Source organism: Bos indicus, chromosome 1 (assembly GCF_029378745.1).
Source record: "Bos indicus isolate NIAB-ARS_2022 breed Sahiwal x Tharparkar chromosome 1, NIAB-ARS_B.indTharparkar_mat_pri_1.0, whole genome shotgun sequence".
NCBI lineage: Eukaryota > Metazoa > Chordata > Mammalia > Artiodactyla > Bovidae > Bos > Bos indicus.
In genome coordinates, this window is record NC_091760.1 from 48,915,787 (window position 1) to 48,937,332 (window position 21,546).

Here is a 21,546-nt window from a genome sequence, read left to right on the forward strand (position 1 = left end):
ACATTGTCTACTTGTTACATGGTGTTATATAACTCATCCTTTTATAACTTATGTTTCTTGTACACTGGAAGTTAGTTCTTATGTTGCTGTTGTTTTATTCGATAAGTTGTGCCCAACTCTTTTGTGACCCCAAGGACTGGAGCCTGCCAGAAAATTCCATGGACAGAGGAGCCTGGCAGGCTCATTAAGAGTGCTATGGCATTTATAATACATAAATGTTAACACTGAAACAATGTACAATATAAATTGTACCTGCAGTATAAATAACTGTTCTAACTGTTGCTTCCTGACCTGCATACAAACAGTTAGAACTGGACATGGAACAACAGACTGGTTCCAAATAGGAAAAGGAGTACGTCATTTCCTCCTCCAGTGGATCTTCCTGATGGAGGGGGCAAACCTGCATCTCTTACATCTCCTTCATTGGCAGGTGGGTTCTTTACCACTAGCACCACCAGGGAAGCCCCTTATAGACCACATAAAAGCTGCATTTTCAGTATGCAATAAAAATTGTATTTCACAAAAAGTACAAGACTTTTGCAACTACCAGCATGGCTGCAGTGATGACTTCACAAATTTCCTTTACTTCTATACAATAGTCCATAACCTGAATTCATTTATCTTCAAGTGCTGGGCAACTAAATCTGAAGACCTCAATCTATGGTACATATCAAGCAATTCAACTTTTTATAGCAATTTTATAACTTTTCTCTGCTTCTTGGGAGCATGTCCAGCATCACTTGTGGCACTGTATGGGTTACAATGCATTATTTCATGTTTAGGGTACTATATTCTATATGATGAAAACTACACGAGAACCAGGAGAGATCATTTTTTCCATGATATTCAATTTACTGAAGAGATGAACTACTCATATGGAGATGACTAGAATCATATGTCCATTTTAAGCTGATACTGGGATTCCCTGTTGGCTCAGATGGTGAAGAGCCCACCTGCAATGCGGGGAGGCCTGGGTTCGATCCCCTGGTCGGGAAGACTGCCTGGAGAAGGAAATAGCAACGCACTCCAGTATTATCTCCTGGATAATCCCATGTACAGAGGAGCCTGGCAGACTACAGTCCATGGGGTTGCAAAGAGTTGGACACAACTAAAGCGACTTAGCATGCACGCACAGCAATATTTGAGCTCACTGAAATAACAACAGTAAGTAACTATGAAATTATTACAAGAATAGAGTACATAATAGGGTTAATTTTATGTAGCTATGATGACTACTATTTACATTTGTTTTAACTGCGAATAGTGCCATGCATAGTCTCTGTGACCATAAGTTATGATAAATGGCAATCTTTTATAATAGATTTGTGTATATTTTAATATAGTGAATGATAAAATAGATTAATATCTACATGTATTTTATTCTTTCATGACATAACTTTTTTTTCAGTATTTCTAGCTTATACAGCCTATAAGATTTTTCAAATTGTCAAGTTACCAAAATTTTCTCTAATCTTTTTGGCAAAAAATTGATGTATAAGTGAATCTACACAATTCAAACCCATAGTGTGTAAGAATCAACTATATTCTATCCATTTAAACACAACTTTGAAAAATATTTTAGTAATATGAAAAAAATATTTAATATCTAAGTTTTTCATCTAGCTATAAAAATATGAGTGAAGAGATATTGAGAAGCAATGTCTTTCCAAAGCCTTACATCTATACCTTAAAAGAATAAATAATGGAAAATTTCTGGGAGCAAAACAGAAATAATTAAGAGGCCAGAGGTATATTAAGCACAATGAATCCCAAAATACCAGTCTCTACTTCACCTTTAACAGAAACTTAAATTTAGGAATTAAACCTAAATTGTAAGAAGTTAAATTTTATTTATTCTGTCAAGTATGTTCCATTTAATTTAAAGTACTACTAGGAGATTCCATAAAGTTCCCTTTAAAGTGTTAATCACCACCACAATTTCACTTCTTCAGTACACAAATATAAATATTTAAGTAAAAATGAAAAGTATTCAGCATTTTCTAATATACATAGTGAAGGATCAGTTCAGTTCAGTTCATTCACTCAGTTGTGTCCGACTCTTTGAGACCCCATGGACTGCAGCATGCCAGGCTTCCCTATCTACAACCAACCCTCAGAGCTTGCTCAAACTCATGTCCATTGAGCTGGTGATGTTATCCAGCCACCTCATCTGCCATCCCCTTCTCTTCCCACCTTCAATCTTTCCCAGAATCAGGAACTTTTCCAATGAGTCAATTCTTCTCATCAGGTAGCCAAAGTATTGGAGCTTCATCTTCAGCATCAGTTCTTCCAATGAATAGTCAGGATTGATTTCCTGTAGGATGGACTGGTTGGATCTCCTTGCAGTCCAAGGGACTTTGAAGAGTCTTCTCCAACACCACAGTTCAAAAGCATCAATTCTTTGGCACTCAGCTTTCTTTATAGTCCAACTCTCACATCCATACATGACTTCTGGAAAAACCATAGCTTTGACTAGACAGACCATATAAGGTTTAAGAAACTGGTAAGTTATTTTCAGAATTCAAGTCTATTGAAAACAGTAAGAGAATCACAGATGAATTCACTATAGGGATCCAGTTAAGATGTAAAACGTTGGACAGTGATGCCAATTGATCTGCGCTAGAGAAGAACAATGCTAAAGATTGAATTTCTTGTAGACTGATTTGAATAAATGATGTTAGATCAGCTTGTGCAATGTGTTTCTGTTCAGAGAAGGAAATGGAACAAGTGTCATATTTTTTCCTGAGATATAATGTGTAATTTCCAAGAGAAATCATGGTGAACATCCTACAAGGAATCAACTGAAATTTCTAAAACAGAAATGCATTGAAAACAGACTGGATTTAGCACCATTTTAGCATTATTTTTCTGAATGTGGAGCTTTAAGCCAACTTTTTCACTCTCCACTTTCACTTTCATCAAGAGGCTTTTGAGTTCCTCTTCACTTTCTGCCATAAGGGTGGTGTCATCTGCACATCTGAGGTTATTGATATTTCTCCCGGCAATCTTGATTCCAGCTTGTGTTTCTTCCAGTCCAGCATTTCTCATGATGTACTCTGCATATGTTAAATAAACAGGGTGACAATATACAGCCGTGACGAACTCCTTTTCCTATTTGGAACCAGTCTGTTGTTCCATGTCCAGTTCTAACTGTTGCTTCCTGACCTGCATACAAATTTCTCAAGAGGCAGGTCAGGTGGTCTGGTATTCCCATCTCTTTCAGAATTTTCCACAGTTTATTGTGATCCACACAGTCAAAGGCTTTGGCATAGTCAATAAAGCAGAAATAGATGTTTTTCTGGAACTCTATTGCTTTTTCCATGATCAAGCAGATGTTGGCAATTTGATCTCTGGTTCCTCTGCCTTTTCTAAAACCAGCTTGAACATCAGGAAGTTCACAGTTCACATATTGCTGAAGCTTGGCTTGGAGAATTTTGAGCATTACCAGCGTGTGAGATGAGTGCAATCGTGCGGTAGTTTGAGCATTCTTTGGCATTGCCTTTCTTTGGGATTGGAATGAAAACAGTGTCAGACTTCATTTTTCTGGACTCCAAAATCACTGCAGATGGTGACTGCAGCCATGAAATTAAAAGACGCTTACTCCTTGGAAGGAAAGTTATGACCAACCTAGATAGCATATTCCAAAGCAGAGACATTACTTTGCCAACAAAGGTCCATCTAGTCAAGGCTATGGTTTTTCTTGTGGTCATGTATGGATGTGAGAGTTGGACTGTGAAGAAGGCTGAGCGCCGAAGAATTGATGCTTTTGAAGTGTGGTGTTGGAGAAGACTCTTGAGAGTCCCTTGGACTGCAAGGAGATCCAACCAGTCCATTCTGAAGGAGATCAGCCCTGGGATTTCTTTGGAAGGAATGATGCTAAAGCTGAAACTCCAGTACTTTGGCCACCTCATGTGAAGAGTTGACTCATTGGAAAAGAGTCTGACGCTGGGAGGGACTGGGGGCAAGAGGAGAAGGGGACGGCAGAGGATGAGATGGCTGGATGGCATCACTGACTGGATGGACATGAGTCTGGGTGAACTCCAGGAATTGGTGATGGACAGGGAGGCCTGGTGTGCTGTGGTTCATGGGGTCGCAAAGAGTCAGACATGAATGAGCGACTGATCTGATCTGATCTGATAGCATTATTTATTTATTGATCTTTACAGTTACTATTTATTTATTAATGTACAATTAGGGTAAAATGAGCAAAAAATAAACAAACATGATAACAATAATAACTAAAAAAAATTGTATAATTGTTATGTGCTAGTCACTGAGGTAAGTTATCCTATGTTGTATTGTACTTTGATGTGTACACTTTCATTATCACAATTTTTCCTATGAGGAATCTGTGACTTAGAAAATTTAAATAAATTATCGATGTCCACAAATTTGAACCTAGATTTTCTGACTCTGGAAGCGTTTCATATCTGCTTATTAATATTTTAAATAACAAATATTGTTTATATAAAATTACAAAGAGTACAGGAATGTTTATCTGAAGATTTTCTATATTCAAATTTTGCTTTTCAGAAATATTAATAATTGAATTTAACACTATTTTTTAACTCTCCAGTAAGTTAACACATCTATCTATCTATACCCTTACCAAATCAGCATCCTGTTTTATATATCAGTGCACCATTATTTCCCATTCTAAGCTATTGTAATTGTATAACTATTGTGTAGAATGTAAATTGTTAAGATTAAAAAACATATTTAAAAATATAAAGTCCCAGAGCTATACTAAAACATATTTATATATTTTTTAATTTAGTTTTTTGTTCTTTGTTGGTTCTCTACTTACTTAGTCAAATTTTTATTTATAATTATATTTAATTTATAATTTTTTATTTATTTATTATATTATTTATAATTATATTTAATAGTGATTTTTATTTAGCTGAATTTTGTCATTTGGTAATTTTTTAACCTACTTATTTCTCAGATAAGAGGCTCTTGTATAGTTGAAAATGTCTTTCTCCTACCAATATTAAAAAAAAAAAACGTAAAATTCAAATTGTACTCCATTTTCTCTCCATCCAATCCTATACTTCTCTGTTCCCTGAAAATGAATATTAGTATGAAAAAGGCCAACTTCAGAATGTTATTATACCTGTCAGGTGTTTTTCCTTTTTTGTCTGTTTATGATTAGTCAGTTTCATTTCAATTGAAGTTCAGAACTTTAAAAGATATATCTCAGCATAAATCCTTCTATGTGAATTTTTCTGGTTTTTAACATATCTATTCAATAAGTAATTAATTTGATAATTTTATTCAGTGTAATTTCAGTGATTCTTCTCTTTATTTTCTATCTTAGAATCAGCTACTCTATGTGTGTTGAATTTCTTTGGTATTTCTATGTTGCTTCATGAAATGTAGTGTAGCATAAGGGTTAATCATCTCCACTCTGATAAAGGTGTGAATAGGTTTCAATGGCAGTTCCATAATTTAGTTGCTGTGTAACCACAGGATAATTTACTTAATCTTTTAGCCTCAGTTAATCCACTGATTTTATCATCTGTAATGTGGAAACACCAAGGCAATTTTCCTCTAAAGTATTTGTGATAATTAAATAAGTTGATATGCATAAGGTTCTTATAACAGAGCCAACAAATGGTCATACTACATAGGAGTTGGTCATTATTATTTCTGTTCTTTGTGTCATCATTTATTTTTTTCTGTAGTGACTTTTATTCTCTCATCTTTCTCCCTGTATTCTACTTATTCCTTCAAATATCTTCATACAAATCATTGCTTTTAGTAACCTGTATCCTAATATCAATATTTTACAACTTATATAGTGGTTTATTATTATTTTTAATTTGCTGAGATCTGACAGGACAAAATGATTTTTTTCTATCTATAAAAATCTATAGGAGACTCTAAATTCTTGTTGCTTTTATATTTGCAAAAACAGTTCTTTTTTAAACTAATTTGTTTTAGACTGTTGTTGAAGCATTTGTGTAAATGTTTAAGTAAAGTATTTTTATGTTTCTACGGCCGAAATTTATAGCTCCTCCATACTTTTAAAATTATTCTTTCCTTTAATATCTCTTTAATATGTGACATTAGCAGCTATGGTGAGGAACAAGGACGCTACAGAAAAACTAAGCCACACCTCCACAACCCTAGTCATCCTATTTTTATAAAGAATTCTCTGAAATTATTTACTATATGAAAAAAACAACTTTACTAAGCAAACTATCTCTATTCAATAAATACAAATAGAATTTTTTCCTTTGTTTCTTCTTTTTGATCATTTGAAAGATTTCAAGTGTAGGAGTTGAGAAAGCCTTGGCTCCATCATATTTTATTTAGTTGTTTAAAGCACTTTGCCTTTTCACAAAACAATACTGAAAAGCAACATTTTCAAATGTTTGAATAGTACAAGTAATAAGAAGGCCTTGATCATTATTTTGGATGTGGTATCATAAGGATCTGTCATTTTTTTTCAGATAGAAATAAATGGTTTAACCCAGTGCTATGTTTTAATCTGCAATAAGATAAAAACTTATAAATATTTACAGAACAATTAATTTGGAGATTGTCCTATGATGAATCAGGGTACATAAATGTGTATATATACATACATATATATGTATATATATATATATATATATATACAGACACACATATGTATGCATACACACACATATGTGTTAATGTAAATGGCAATGTACTTGTTTTTCTCTATCCCTGGTCTCAGGGGCCATCATGTGTGAAATATATATTGGTCTCACAGGAATAGTCTTGAGTATCTGTAATTCTTTTTTTGTTTTAATACATAGTAATATATTGCCAGGATTCTCCAGATAAATAGAAAATAATGTGTATGTATCTATAACTATATCCATATCTGTGTTTATATATTTACTGTTAAAAAAATTTACTCAGGATTATGAAGGGTGGCAAGTACAAAATTAGTGAGGTGGACACTAGGTAGAACTGTTACTGTAGTTTTAGTCCAAAGGTTGGTAGTCTGGAGACCCTGTAGAGCCAATGTTCCAGGTCAAATCTGAAGGTCATGCTGTAAAGCCAGGAGTAACCAACGTTGCAGATGCCGTCCAAAGTCAGTCTACTAAAGAAATCCTTTCTTGCTGGAGGGAAGCCAGTCTTTTAATTGTACTCAGGCACTCAGCTGATTGGAATGAGGCCTGCCCATATTATGGAGAACAATCCATACTCCTTAGTGCTTTGCTCAAAAGCTACTGATTTGTATGTTAGCCTAATGTAAAACTTCTCTTAGAGAAATACCCAAAATAACATTTGATAAAATATCTGGGCACCCCATGATCCAGACATGGACACACAAAATTAACCATCACAATCTCAGGGATTGAAATGAATTCTCAGTTAATGAGAGCCCTAATAATTAATTTTGCTGATTTTGAGCAATCATAAGTCAATGAAAGAATGTAAGAGCCAGGACATGGAAGCAACCTAGATGTCCATCAGCAGATGAATGGATAAGAAAGCTGTGGTACATATACACAATGGATTATTACTCAGCCATTAAAAAGAATACATTTGAATCAGTTCTAATGAGGTGGATGAAACTGGAGCCTATTATACAGAGTGAAGTAAGCCAGAAGGAAAAACATAAATACAGTATACTAATGCATATATATGGAATTTAGAAAGATGGTAACAATAACCCGGTGTACGAGACAACAAAAGAGACACTGATGTATAGAACAGTCTTATGGACTCTGTGGGAGAGGGAGAGGGTGGGAAGATTTGGGAGAATGACATTGAAACACGTAAAATATCATGTAAGAAACGAGATGCCAGTCCAGGTTCGATGCACGATACTGGATGCTTGGGGCTAGTGCACTGGGACGACCCAGAGGGATGGTATGGGGAGGGAGGAGGGAGGAGGGTGTAGGATGGGGAACACATGTATACCTGTGGCGGATTCATTTTGATATTTGGCAAAACTAATACAATTATATAAAGTTTAAAAATAAAATAAAATTAAAAAACAAAACAAAACAAAACAAAAAAAAGAAAAGAGCATTGGTAGAATAGAAAAGATGTTCTATTTAGGTTGGTGCAAAATTAATTGCTGTTTTGTGTTATTGAAATTTGCCATTTGATACTGGAGTATATTCTTAAATAAAAGTGGTTATATTATGCATCCAAAAAAAAAAAAAAAAAGAATGTAAGAAAAAATAAAATCCCTTTCTTTCTAAAACATGAGCATACATTCAATGTTTTTTTTAATGAATAAATAAAAATATAAAGTCTGTGTATAGACATCAGCCTATTTACAAATAGTCCTTCTGAAAACTGGCAGTTACATTCTGCCCATGTAGGAGTAAAATCCATTCCATAAAGAGATAACAACTTATACATAAACATCTTCAAAAAGACATTCCCTTCAATTGCTTAAAAAATTAAGCAACTGAATTTTTTATTCAAAATCAACATGTTCTTTATTAAATTTGTTGTGTTTGACTCACATTTTCCAAATCCAGAATTTGATTAAAAATAAAATTATCATATTTGAAGCCCAGGAGGAAGGTTTTCTTTTATCTTTATATCCCATCTGTTAATTTTCAGACAATTTGGCCAATTTACAAATGAACTAGTTTTGAGATGTATTTTTTAACATTATGAAATAAACACACTGCTGATTGTCATTTCTTTCTATCATATCTATGATCTATTACTATTCAATCATCTGTATCAATTGAACTGATGCTGACTTGGCAGCTAAAACACAGCATTCTATTTCCACACGTTGGTACCAGAAATATTTGGATAAAGTCACTTGAAATGTCTTTCATTCAGCTCTTCTGAGGTTCATTTTTCAAACATTCCATTGAGATATTCAGAGAATGAGGTGTTAATAAAACATTGTGATCTTTGTAAACTCTTACATAGTACTGAACACTTGTTTAAGTACTTATCATTTGAATTATATATCAATATATAGTACACTTAATTCTCACAGTTAATCTATGAACTAGGTATGGGCTCATGCGCATTTTAAAGTCTAAGTGAATGAGGTACAGAAGGTTAATTACCATTCCTAAGTTCACTGTGGTAGTAAGAGATGGAACCATGATTCATATACCTGTAGTCTTAACTGCTCAGTCTATGGTCTTACTCACTTCAGTTTACTACTTCTACACCAAAGGTACTCATGTAACATTGCTATCAGCTCGTATTTGATATTAATAAAGAGCTTAAAGCTCAACATTCAGAAAACGAAGATCATGCCATCTGGTCCCATCACTTCATGGGAAATAGATGGAGAAACAGTGGAAACAGTGTGAGCCTTTATTTTTTTGGGCTCCAAAATCACTGCAGATGGTGACTGCAGCCATGAAATTAAAAGACGCTTACTCCTTGGAAGAAAAGTTATGACCAACCTAGATAGCATATTCAAAAGCAGAGACATTAATTTGACAACAAAGGTTCGTCTAGTCAAGGCTATGGTTTTTCCTGTGGTCATGTATGGATATGAAAGTTGGACTGTGAAGAAGGCTGAGCACCGAAGAATTGATGCTTTTGAACTGTGGTGTTGGAGAAGACTCTTGAGAGTCCCTTGGACTGCAAGGAGATCCAACCAGTCCATTCTGAAGGAGATCAGCCCTGGGATTTCTTTGGAAGGAATGATGCTAAAGCTGAAACTCCAGTACTTTGGCCACCTCATGCGAAGAGTTCACTCATTGGAAAAGACTCTGATGCTGGGAGAGATTGGGGGCAGGAGGAGAAGGGGACGACAGAGGATGAGATGGCTGGATGGCATCACTGACACGATGGACATGAGTCTGAGTGAACTCCCGGAGTTGGTGATGGACAGGGAGGCCTGGTGTGCTGCGATTCATGGGGTCACAAAGAGTCGGACACGACTGAGAGACTGAACTGAACTGAATTGAACTGAAAGAGCTTGCTTAGTATGGCTTCCTTAGTAGGGCTTCCCTGGTAGCTCAAAGGGTAAAGAATCTTCCAGCAATGCAGGAGACTCGGGCTCAGTCCCTGGGTTGGGAACATCACCTAGAGAAGAGAATGGCTATCCCTCCAGTATTCTTGCCTGGAGAACCCCATGGACAGAGGGGCCTGGCGGGCTACAGTCCATGGGGTTGAATGACAAAGTCAGACATGACTGAGCTACTAACACTTTCATTTTCACTTATTATGGCAAAGATAAAGATACACAAAAATAAAGATGCCTATATGGCAAAAATAAAAATGTATATCCATACATAGCAGGGGAATGCAAAATAGGCCCTGAGAGAAATTACGTTTTAGGCACCATGAGAATGGGAGTGTAATATCATCAAGGGATAGCAAGTGGTAAAATCATGGTAAAATCAGAACATTTGTATATTTTTGACAGAGATGTAAGATAGTGTGAATATTGTTAAAAAAAACAAAACAAAACAGAAAAACCTGAACAATTTGACCTGCCTATTAAAATTAGATATGCATATACTTTCTGTGTCTGCCTTTGACATCTGACCAGCAATCCCACCCCTAGCTGTATGGCCTAGAGAAATTTGCATGTGCTGGAATTATTTTCCAATTTTCCCCATCAAACTTCCAGTTTAATAAAATTCAGGAGGAATTTCTTTGGTAGAGGCTGCCAGAAATAGTCATTTCAGAAGTTTCCAGGTGGTATTTTCTGGAAGACAGATTGTGGTTCACTTCTCTAGTATATTCAAAAGACTGCTAACAGCTTTGTTATCTCCTAATGTGTTTGGACATTTGACTTATTCTGGATCCTTGTATCAGGAGCTTTTTCTCTAACTCTGGCCTTCTACTTAACAGTGACACAAATGCTGCCTTTCTAACTCCACTCATGTTCTTTTAAAAATGTCTTCTCTTAACTTTACACCTAAGACAGCCTGTCTACAGGATCAAAAAGCAGTGTGCTCTGTGGTACAAGAATGAGTTTTAAAAATGTTTATTAGATAATACTTAATAATTCTAAGCCATGTGCTCATTAATGAAATCACTTAATGAAATATTTTAAAAGTAACTTTTGTGTGGAAAATTTAAGCATTTTCCAGTAACCTCATTCATGTTTATAGTATTAGTATAAACTAAGTGACAAAATTAAGATAAATAATGAAAGGGATAAAGTATTACAGATAACAAAGTGGGAAATAAGCATCACACTTACTGGATAATATATATAAATGTGTGTGTGTGTGGCTTCCCAATGGCACAACAGAAAGGAATCTGCCTACAATGAAGGAGATGAGGAAATGATCCTTGGGTTGAGAAGATGCCCTGGAAAAGGAAATGGCAACCCATTACATTATTCTTGTCTGGGAAATCCCATAGTTAGTAGGCCTGGTGAGCTACAGTCCAGTGTTGCAGAGTTGGGCACATCTTAGCGACTAAATAGAAAAAAAAAAAATGTGTGTGTGTGTGTGTGTGTGTGTGTGTGTGTGTGTATACACATAAAATGAAATATTACTCAGCCATTACAAAGGATAAAATAATGCCATTTGCAGCAACATAGATGGAACTAGAGACAATCATACTAACAGAAATAAGATAGAAAGGCAAATACCATAGGAAATTATTTATTTGTGGAATGTAAAATATAACAAAAACATAACTACAAAGCAAAAACAGACTCAGACACAAAGAACAGACTTGTGGTTGCCAAATGGAGAAGGATGAGGAAGAGAAACATTGGAAATTTGGGATTAGCAGATGAAAACTATTATATATAGGATGGATAAACAAGGTCCTACTGTATAACACAGGAACTATGTTCAATATCCTGTGATAAACCATAATGGAAAGTAATACAAAAAATAATCCATAAAACTCCAGAAGAACATCTACTTCTGCTTTATTGACTGCACTGAAGCCTTTGACTATGTAGATCACAACAAACTGTGAGAAATACTTCAGTTCAGTCAGTTCAGTTGCTCAGTCATGTCTGGCTCTTTGCGACGCTGTGAATCGCAGCACGCCAGGCCTCCCTGCCCATCACCAACTACCGAAGTTCACTTAGACTCATGTCCATCGAGTCAGTGATGCCATTCAGCCATCTCATCCTCTGTCGTCCCCTTCTCCTCCTGCCCCCAATCCCTCCCAGCATCAGAGTCTTTTCCAATGAGTCAACTCTTCACACGAGATGGCCAAAGTACTGGCGTTTCAGCTTTAGCATCATTCCTTCCAAAGAAATCCCAGGGCTGATCTCCTTCAGAATGGACTGGTTGGATCTCCTTGCAGTCCAAGGGACTCTCCAGAGTCTTCTCCAACACCACAGTTCAAAAGCACCAATTCTTATGCACTCAGCTTTCTTCACAGTCCAAATCTCACATCCATACATGACCACAGGAAAAACCATAGCCTTGACTAGACAGACCTTTGTTGGCCGAGTAATGTCTCTGCTTTTCAATATGCTATCTAGGTTGGTCATAACTTTCTTCCAAGGAGTAAGCATCTTTTTAATTTCTTGGCTGCAGTCACCATCTGCAGTGATTTTGGAGCCCCCCAAAATAAAATCTGACACTGTTTCCACTGTTTCCCCATCTATTTCCCATGAAGTGATGGGACCAGATGCCATGATCTTCGTTTTCTGAATGCTGAGCTTTAAGCCAACTTTTTCACTCTCCTCTTTCACTTTCATCAAGAGGATTTTTAGTTCCTTTTCCCTTTCTGCCATAAGGGTGGTGTCATCTGCATATCTGAGGTTACTGATATTTCTCCCGGCAATCTTGATTCCAGCTTGTGCTTCTTCCAGCCCAGAGTTTCTCATGATGTACTCTGCATATAAGTTAAATAAGCAGGGTGACAATATACAAAAAATATAATCAATCTGATTTTGGTGTTGACCATCTGGTGATGTCCATGTGTAGAGTCTTCTCGTGTTGTTGGAAGAGGGTGTTTGCTATGACCAGTGCATTTTCTTGGCAAAACTCTTTATTAGTCTATGCCCTGCTTCATTCTGTTTCCAAGGCCAAATTTGCCTGTTACTCCAGGTGTTTATGACTTCCTACTTTTGCATTCCAGTCCCCTATAATGAAAAGGACATCTTTTTTGGGTGTTCATTCTAAAAGGTCTTGTAGGTCTTTATAGAACCATTCAACTTCAGGTTCTTCAGCATTGCTGGTTGGGGCATAGACTTGGATTACTGTGATATTGAATGGTTTGCCTTGGAAATGAACAGAGATCATTCTGTCGTTATTGAGATTGCATCCAAGTACTGCATTTCGGACTCTTTTGTTGACCATGATGGTACTCCGTTTCTTCTAAGGGATTCCTGCCCTCATTAGTAGATATAATGGTCATCTGAGTTAAATTCACCCATTCCAGTCCACATTCACTCTTGACATCACTCAAGCCCCACGGGCATGGCTTAGTTTCATTGAGTTAGACAAGGCTGTGGTCCTAGTGTGATTAGATTGACTAATTTTCTGTGATTATGGTTTCAGTGTGTCTGCCCTCTGATGCCATCTTGCTACACCTACAGTCTTACTTGGGTTTCTCTTACCTTGGACGTGGGGTATCTCTTCACGGCTGCTCCAGCAAAGCACAGCTGCTGCTCCTCACCTTGGAAAAGGGGTATCTCCTCACCGTCACCCCTCCTGACCTTGAACATGGAATAGCTCCTTTAGGCCCTTCTATGCCCACACAGCCACCGCTCCTTGGGCGTGGGGTTGCTCCTGGGAGAAATACTTAAAGAGATAGGAATACCAGATCATCTTACCTGCCTCCTGAGAAACCTATATGCAGGTCAAAAAAGAACAGTTAGAACCAGACATGGAAAAATGGACTGTTCAAAACTGCCAGAGGAGTACATCAAGGCTGCATAGCATTACCCTGCTTATTTAAAGTCTGTGCAGAGTACATCATGTGAAATGCCAGGCTGGATGAAGCACAAGCTGGAATCAAGATTGCTGGGAGAAATATCAATAACCTCAGATATGCAAATGACATCACCTTTATGGCAGAAAGTGAAGAGATACTAAAGAGCCTCTTGATGAAGGCAAAATAAGAGAGTGAAGAAGCTGGCTTAAAACTCAACGTTCAAAAAGTGAATATCATGGCATCCGGTCCCAACACTTAATGGCAAATAGATGGGAAAACAATGTAAACGGTGACAGACTTTATATTTTTGGGCTCCAAAATCACTGCAGATGGTGACTGCAGCAATGACACTGAAATGCACTTGCTCCTTGGAAGCAAAGCTATGACAAACCTAGACAGCATATTAAAAAGCAGAGACATTACTTTGCCAAAAAAAGGTCCGTATAGTCAAAGCTATGGTTTTTCCAGTAGCCATGTGTGGATGTGAGAGTTGGACCAATAAGAAGGCTGAGCTCTGAAGGATTGATGCTTTTGAACTGTGGTGCTGAAGAAGACTCTTGAGAGTCCCTTGGACTGCAAGGAGATCAAACCAGTCAACCCTAAAGGAAATCAGTCCTGAATATTCATTGAAAGGACTGATGCTGAAGCTGAAGCTCCAATACTTTGGCCACTAGATGTAAAGAGTTGACTCATTAGAAAGGACTCTGATGATGGGAGAGACTGAATGCTGGGGAGTTGAAAGGGACGGCAGAAGACAAGATGATTGAATGGCATCACGGATTCAATGGACATGAGTTTGAGCAAGTTCTGGGAGGTGGTGAAGGACAGGGAAGCCTGGTGTGCTGCAGTCCATGGATTCTCAAAGAGTCTGATGTGACTGAGGGTCTGAACAACAACAACGATATTTATAACTGAATCACTTTGCTGTACAGCAGAAATTAACACAACATTGTAAATCAACTATACTTCAATAACATTTATTAAAAAGAAAAAAATTATTGGCTAAATGAGAACATGATTTATTACAAGGAAGTGTTTGTTTTATATTCAACACATCATATGTTTTGTTTTCCTGGATATAGACTGGTAGTAGGTCAGAGCTTTATTACGTGTCTTCTAGAACTCATGAAAACTTTAAAGTTTTTGTAAGTGGGCATAACATACAAGTGACTTAATTATGCCATGTAGTATACATAATTCAGATGTTCAATCTTTCATAATTTAATCTGAAACAAAAACAATACAGGAGAGAATAATTGATGGTAAAGGAAAAGACAGATGTGTGATAAAGTAAGCATGCTAATAGCTAGGTAGTGGATGTATGGGTTATAATTATACAATTATTTTAACTTTTCTGGATGTTTGAAATTTTCATAACAAAATGTTGTAGCAAAAGGGAATACACAGCATTTACAGTGGTTGAAATTGCCTTTGTTCTAACTGGCATCCTGAAAGATAACATGCCTGCAGAGAAGGTCTGAAAGAACAGGCTGCTGACATAAGATGACCTCCTTTCAGGGAGTAGGAGAAAAAACAATAAAAATTAATTTATGTCTCTTATATTCATGATTACCTATAAAGATCACAGATATTACAAGCCATCCTTGAGTATGTACTAGGGTAAAGAAAGTTCAAACAGTTTAAGCAGACTTTACAAACGTAAATGAATGTGGATGAATTCTTTGACCAAAATTTTGACTGAATTTAAGGCTTTGCAGTCATCAGTTAATGCATATTCCATCTATTTTAAAAATTCTTTGCCTGTTTAAAAGATATTTACATTTTATGCTGTCATCTATTGCCCTATAAATCATTCTTGCAAATCACAACAGGGCATTTGGCCTATAGTATATAATTATACTAGGCGGTTCAACTTACATTTTGCCTAAAATCATAAATACAGTTATGTATCCTAAAAGTGAAAAAAAGAAATGAAAAGGATCAGAAAGGAATCTACCTAAATAAAGAGAAAAGCACAAGAGTGAGGAAAGGAAGAAAGATAAAAGGAAGAAGGTAAAAGAAATATTAGGTTCTCCCTAGAATGAATGGAAATGGCAAATTTCAGTAATGTTTAGCTGGACTTAATGATTTCATTTTGGGTACATATTCAATTTGAGACTCAAACTCTGTGCTGAGTATCTTTATATTTCCTTATCTTTCTTCTCTCACATTTCCCATTAAAATATTTTTTAAAAGTTGATTTTGAATATCATGCAAAATGTTGTATTCTACAATGATAGGTCAAGTTATTTGGCTCCCAGATGATTCTATGTCAGACTGTTCTTGAACATTGTCTCATAACACTTGATCTCTCTCTTTTTGTTACTTTACAAGCTATCAGCTGAATTAACCGGGACTGTTGCAATTGTTCTCTTAGCACAATCAGGACTTTCTCTCCTTGCCTTTTCAACCCCTACTTTAAGAATTACTAGGGACACCTGCATCTTAATAGTGCAGATTCTCTAAAATCCATGAGGTGTGTGCCTCATGCCATCTCTGACTTCAGCAGTGACCCTGTAACTAGTTATGCAATCACCTCACTAATCACCAATTCTACACTAAAGCAGGTGCATAGATTTTCAATTATCAGTTATCTTTACATGGAAGTATGATGTCATTCTTATGCCACATAGATTCCTAAGTGCCTGACACACGTGCTTCATTCTGCACGAAATACTCTGATACTGTTTCTTCCAGGATCTTATATAAGATCACATGCCCATCTGCTTTATTCTTTCCTCTTAATATGAGGTTTTTCTCTTCTCAGTGATCTCCACTTTCCCTTTCTGGGATCAAAGTTTAGAAGCAAAAAATTATGAAAGTCTGGTTTTCTGATAGATATAAATAGTTGTTTTGTTTTTGTTTAACCTGCCAAAGATCTCTCTACTTGCCTTACCAGCAAGGGTCCTTTTTTGCTTTTGTTTCTAAGCGGAATCCACCCATCTTCTCTATGGAGTGACAGTGTATCAAGGTCTTGTTTTAAGGGTAGGAAGATGGTAAAGGAGGAAAAAATGCTGAAGGAAATATATCCAGGGATTTCACATAAGTATTAATACTACCATTAAATTATTTACATTATGCTATATGCCATTATTTACAAAAATAAAGGCAAACAATTTATGCTGCTGCTGCTGCTAAGTAGCTTCAGTCGTGTCCAACTCTGTGCGACCCCATAGATGGCAGCCAACCAGGCTTCCCATCCCTGGCATTCTCCAGGCAATAACACTGGAGTGGGTTGCCATTTCCTTCTCCAATGCATGAAAGTGAAAAGTGAAAGTGAAGTCACTCAGTCGTGTCCGACTCGTAGCGACCCCATGGACTGCAGGCTACCAGGTGCCTCCATCCATGGGATTTCCCAGGCAGAAATACTGGAGGGGGTTGCCACTGCCTTCTCCGAAACAATTTATAAATGTCCTTTAACAAAACTATAATGTGTCAATCTTATTTATTTTCTGCATATTCACATCAAGAGTGTAGAATGCAGAACATGTCAAATTACCAATAAATATATATACTAATTCAAAAGTAACACAATATTATCTTCCTACATTGCTGACAAAATCCAAAGTCAAATCTATGAATTTTAATATATGGTTGATCACTGCTTTCTTATCAACAAACATGGTATACTTTTCATTAAAACACAAACTTACTAAAGTTGCTTATGAGTTTGTTCTACGATTCCGCAATTCTTTCAGGGATATACCCAAGGAAAATGCGGGCCTGTGTGATCAAAGGACATTTGTCTTATCAGCTTTATTCCTGATGTTCAATACTGGAAATAACTCAAATGTGGATGAGTGATAAAAATGGGGTCTACATCACAATCTGAGGGATCTCACAGGTATGCTCAGAGAAAGTAAAATATCTCATTGCTGTGAGAATACATTTATGTGAAGTTCAAAAACATATAAAGCTAATATATGGTCATAAATAGAAAATTTATTACTTCTAACATGCTAAGGAAAAACATTTACAGGTCTTTTTGTGATGCTAGGTACGTTCCATATCTTGGCAAGTAATAGCTACCTGAGTATCTATCTATCTATATAAATTTATCAAAGAATATACTTATCAATTGATAAATTTTGCACACTTCACTATACTAATATTTTATTCCTCCTCTCCAATATATATATGTATGTATGTATATGCAAGCAATAAGTTTTAAACTGATGTGTTTCTGGAGGAACGGTAAATTACAGAGTATTTCATGATAAAACATTAACCTTCTTCTGGAAAGGGTTAACAAGCCTTTAAAGCATAATCATATTAGTGTTTGAATTTATTTCTACTTTCCTCCTTCCCTTTAAATGTTATTAATGCCAAGAGGACTGACATGTAAGTCTAAATAACTCAGAATGTTTAGATAAATTCTTAACCTTACTGTACTTAAGATCAGAGCACATGGAAATTTCAGGGTCTTTAGAGTGGACCTATTTTCTAGAATGATGATCTTTTCATGTTCCAGCTGTGTTAAGCTTGAGCACATCCTTTAACCTCACTGCCTATTCTTTAGTTTTCTTATTTGGAAAATTAAATACTTAAATGAATACTTATAATATCTACTTTACAGGGTTGTTTTGAGTTAAAAGGAAAAATAGATTACATGGACCGAATGATAAATGCATTACTTAATATGTAGTCAGTTTTCTATTCTTTGTTAAACATCACCCCTGAATATTTTCAGACAGAAGTAAAGTGGTGAGGATAAGAGTGGAAGTGGGGGTGAGTGTGGATAGAATGATAAATAAGACTGAGCTTCTGCTCTTTGTCCATTTACAATCAGTTAGTCATAGTGAAACTAGGACACACATGTCTATAATCAACAATATATTAAAATAATTATTCAATAAGTGATGCAAAGCAGAGGGCTATCTGCATGGAAGTGTTTCTCTGGGGCTCAGGAAAGATCATCCAATGGACAAATGCAATTGGGGCCATCTTTAAAATATAATAGATGTTTACACAGGTGCATTAAGAAAACAGCATATAATGTAGAAATGAACAACACCTCTAGGAAGCACACAGTTTACATTTATCATAAATATTTAACACATGTAATGAATATCAGAAAGTAAAGTGGAATGTATGCAGGTCACAGGCATATTGTAAAATAACAAATTTCATGTTATATCATTGGAAAACATGTGTCCATACATATTTTGTAAGTGAAGCAACACAAATATTATTATCATTTCCCTCCTTCACTACTGAATTTTTAGTAAGGTGTTACTTACAAATACAGTAAAATATTAATAGCAGTAATGAGAATGAATGTAGGAAAATACAAAATAATCATTTTTTAAAGTCATAAGAATGTAAGCAATTGACCCTCTCAGGATTGCAAGAAAATACCTATATTTTTTTCTAAAATAGATTTCTTCATTTCTACATCCAGATCAAGAGCAGTCTCTAGATAGGATCTGGTGAGAAGTACTGACTGCTGCTATAGACAATGAGTTCTCGTGTTGAAACCTAATCTCCAGTGTGATGGTATTTTAAGCTGTGGCTCTTGGGAGATGACTTGGTCATGAGGGCAGAGCCTTCATTAGGGATTAGTGACCTTATGAAAGAGAACATAGAGAGCTCCTTTGAGCCGTCTGCCATGTGGCAGACACATGCCATGAGGACACAGCAAAAGAAGGCCATCTAAGAATCAGGAAGTGGACCCTAAGTAGACATCAAATATGCTGAAGCCTTGATCTTGGATTTAGACTGCAGAATCTTGAGAAATAAATGTTTGTTGTTGAAGTCACTCAGTTTATGGTATTTTTTGTTATAAAAACCCATACAAGCTAATATGACTGCTAAAACTAACTTGGAGAAGGCAATGGCAACCCACTCCAGTACTCCTGCCTGGAGAATCCCATGGACGCAGGAGCCTGGTGGGCTGCCATCTATGGGGTCGCAGAGTTGGACACGACTGAAATGACTTAGCAGCAGTAGCAGCAAAACTAACAGAGACCTACAGCCTGGACTTTTCTTTAGACTGTTGAATATGATTCTCAAATTTCTAGACAGATTCTGTTCAGTAACAAGTTTGTGGGTCCAGACACCTCAAAATGTTGAGACAGATAGCACTTTGCTTTCCCTGGAGTTCCTACAATAATAACAGCATGTTAATTCAGCAATTGAGAACTCCCATCTCTACTCTCCCTGTCTGATCTGCCTTCTTCCTTCTTGCCTCAGACTCTAACTTGTTATCATTAACCATTATCCCTCTCTCTCACCCACTCTCTCCCCAGCACACAAACACGTATTTCAGCAGTGTAACTATTATTTGATATTTGCTCAACATATCTAAAAATACAGTTTAGTCTCAAAAGTTAAACTTAACTTCTTTCTTTAAAGTCAACATATTTATTGACTTTATCAGTGTTTTTCTTCAAATTAGAAATAGTCTCTTAAAATAATGGCTTACTGAGAGAATTTAATAAATGATCAACACTAGAGGTATGAATGTTAGGTGTGAAAGTGTTAGTTGCTCAGTCGTGTCTGACTGTTTGTGACCCCATGGACCGTAGCCTGTCTGGTTCCTCTGTCCATGGAATCCTCCAGGCAAGAATACTGGAGTGAGTAGTCATTCCCTTTTCCAGGGGAATCTTTCTGACCTCAGGATTGAACCCTGGTTTCCAGGCAGATTCGTTACTGTCTGAGCCACCAGAATATGAGTAGTGCTGCTGCAATTCAGCTATTTGTGAACAGTTATTGATTCGCATTTCTCAGTCTGATCTACAAGCAATAACAGCAACTCATTTTCTTTTTTAGAGTCTGAAAAGATATTGCAGGACACTTTGAACATAGGTGATTTGAAACGCCTTATTAACATGGCCACAGGTTAATACTAGGGGGGAAAAAAAAGCAAGAATCATTGACATTGATGATGACAATGTTTTTGTTATTTCTGTTTGTTACCTTAACTTGGACTATACTATCTTCCTGTGTGGATCTAAGTTTTTGAGCCTTGAAATGTATAAAACTGTTGGACTCTCTACAAGTATACAAAATTATAAATACAAAAGTGGGTACATGCCTTGAAAGGGACAGTACAAGAGAGAGATCTTAAAGTTTAAATTTTGTTAGATTCAGAACAAATTCATCCCAGTACTCCAATAAAAATCTGAACAACTCATTTCTGACTACACATAAAATTGTTCTAAGGCTTTCTTATATTTCCTCTGATCAAAAAATTTTGAGAAAACCTGTAAATGAATAATATACTCCATTGTTTGACAGAAGTCTCCTGATCACTAAGAATTTGAGTCTAATATTTTTAAGGTGAAATAATGTGTATTTAATTTTGTAACCTAGACTTATACATATCCATGTCCTTACCATTAATTTTGTTTTATTTTAAAAGTAACTTTTCTACATATTTCAATAATCACAGAATATGTTTCCTTTCAAATGACTTTTTACTTATTATTCTTAGTTTCTGTATGACCTCTACTCATTATCATTTATATTGAAAACTGTCACATATTTTGCTTCTCTCTTTTAACACATAGAACATTCTATTTATTTGTCCAATTTCTTGACACATGAACTCTTGACCTTATATAAAACAAGATTACTAAAGTGATTATTTGGCTTCACTACGTGAGAGAGTCTGGGAAAAAAAAAAAAAAGACATTCTCTTCTAGTTGGTTTTGAAATTTTGTTTGCTTGCCTCTCTATCTTTTCTATACTCAAAAAATGGCTTCATTCTTTCCCTGAACATTACATCAAATCAACTTCAGGCAAAAGCTTTTTCTG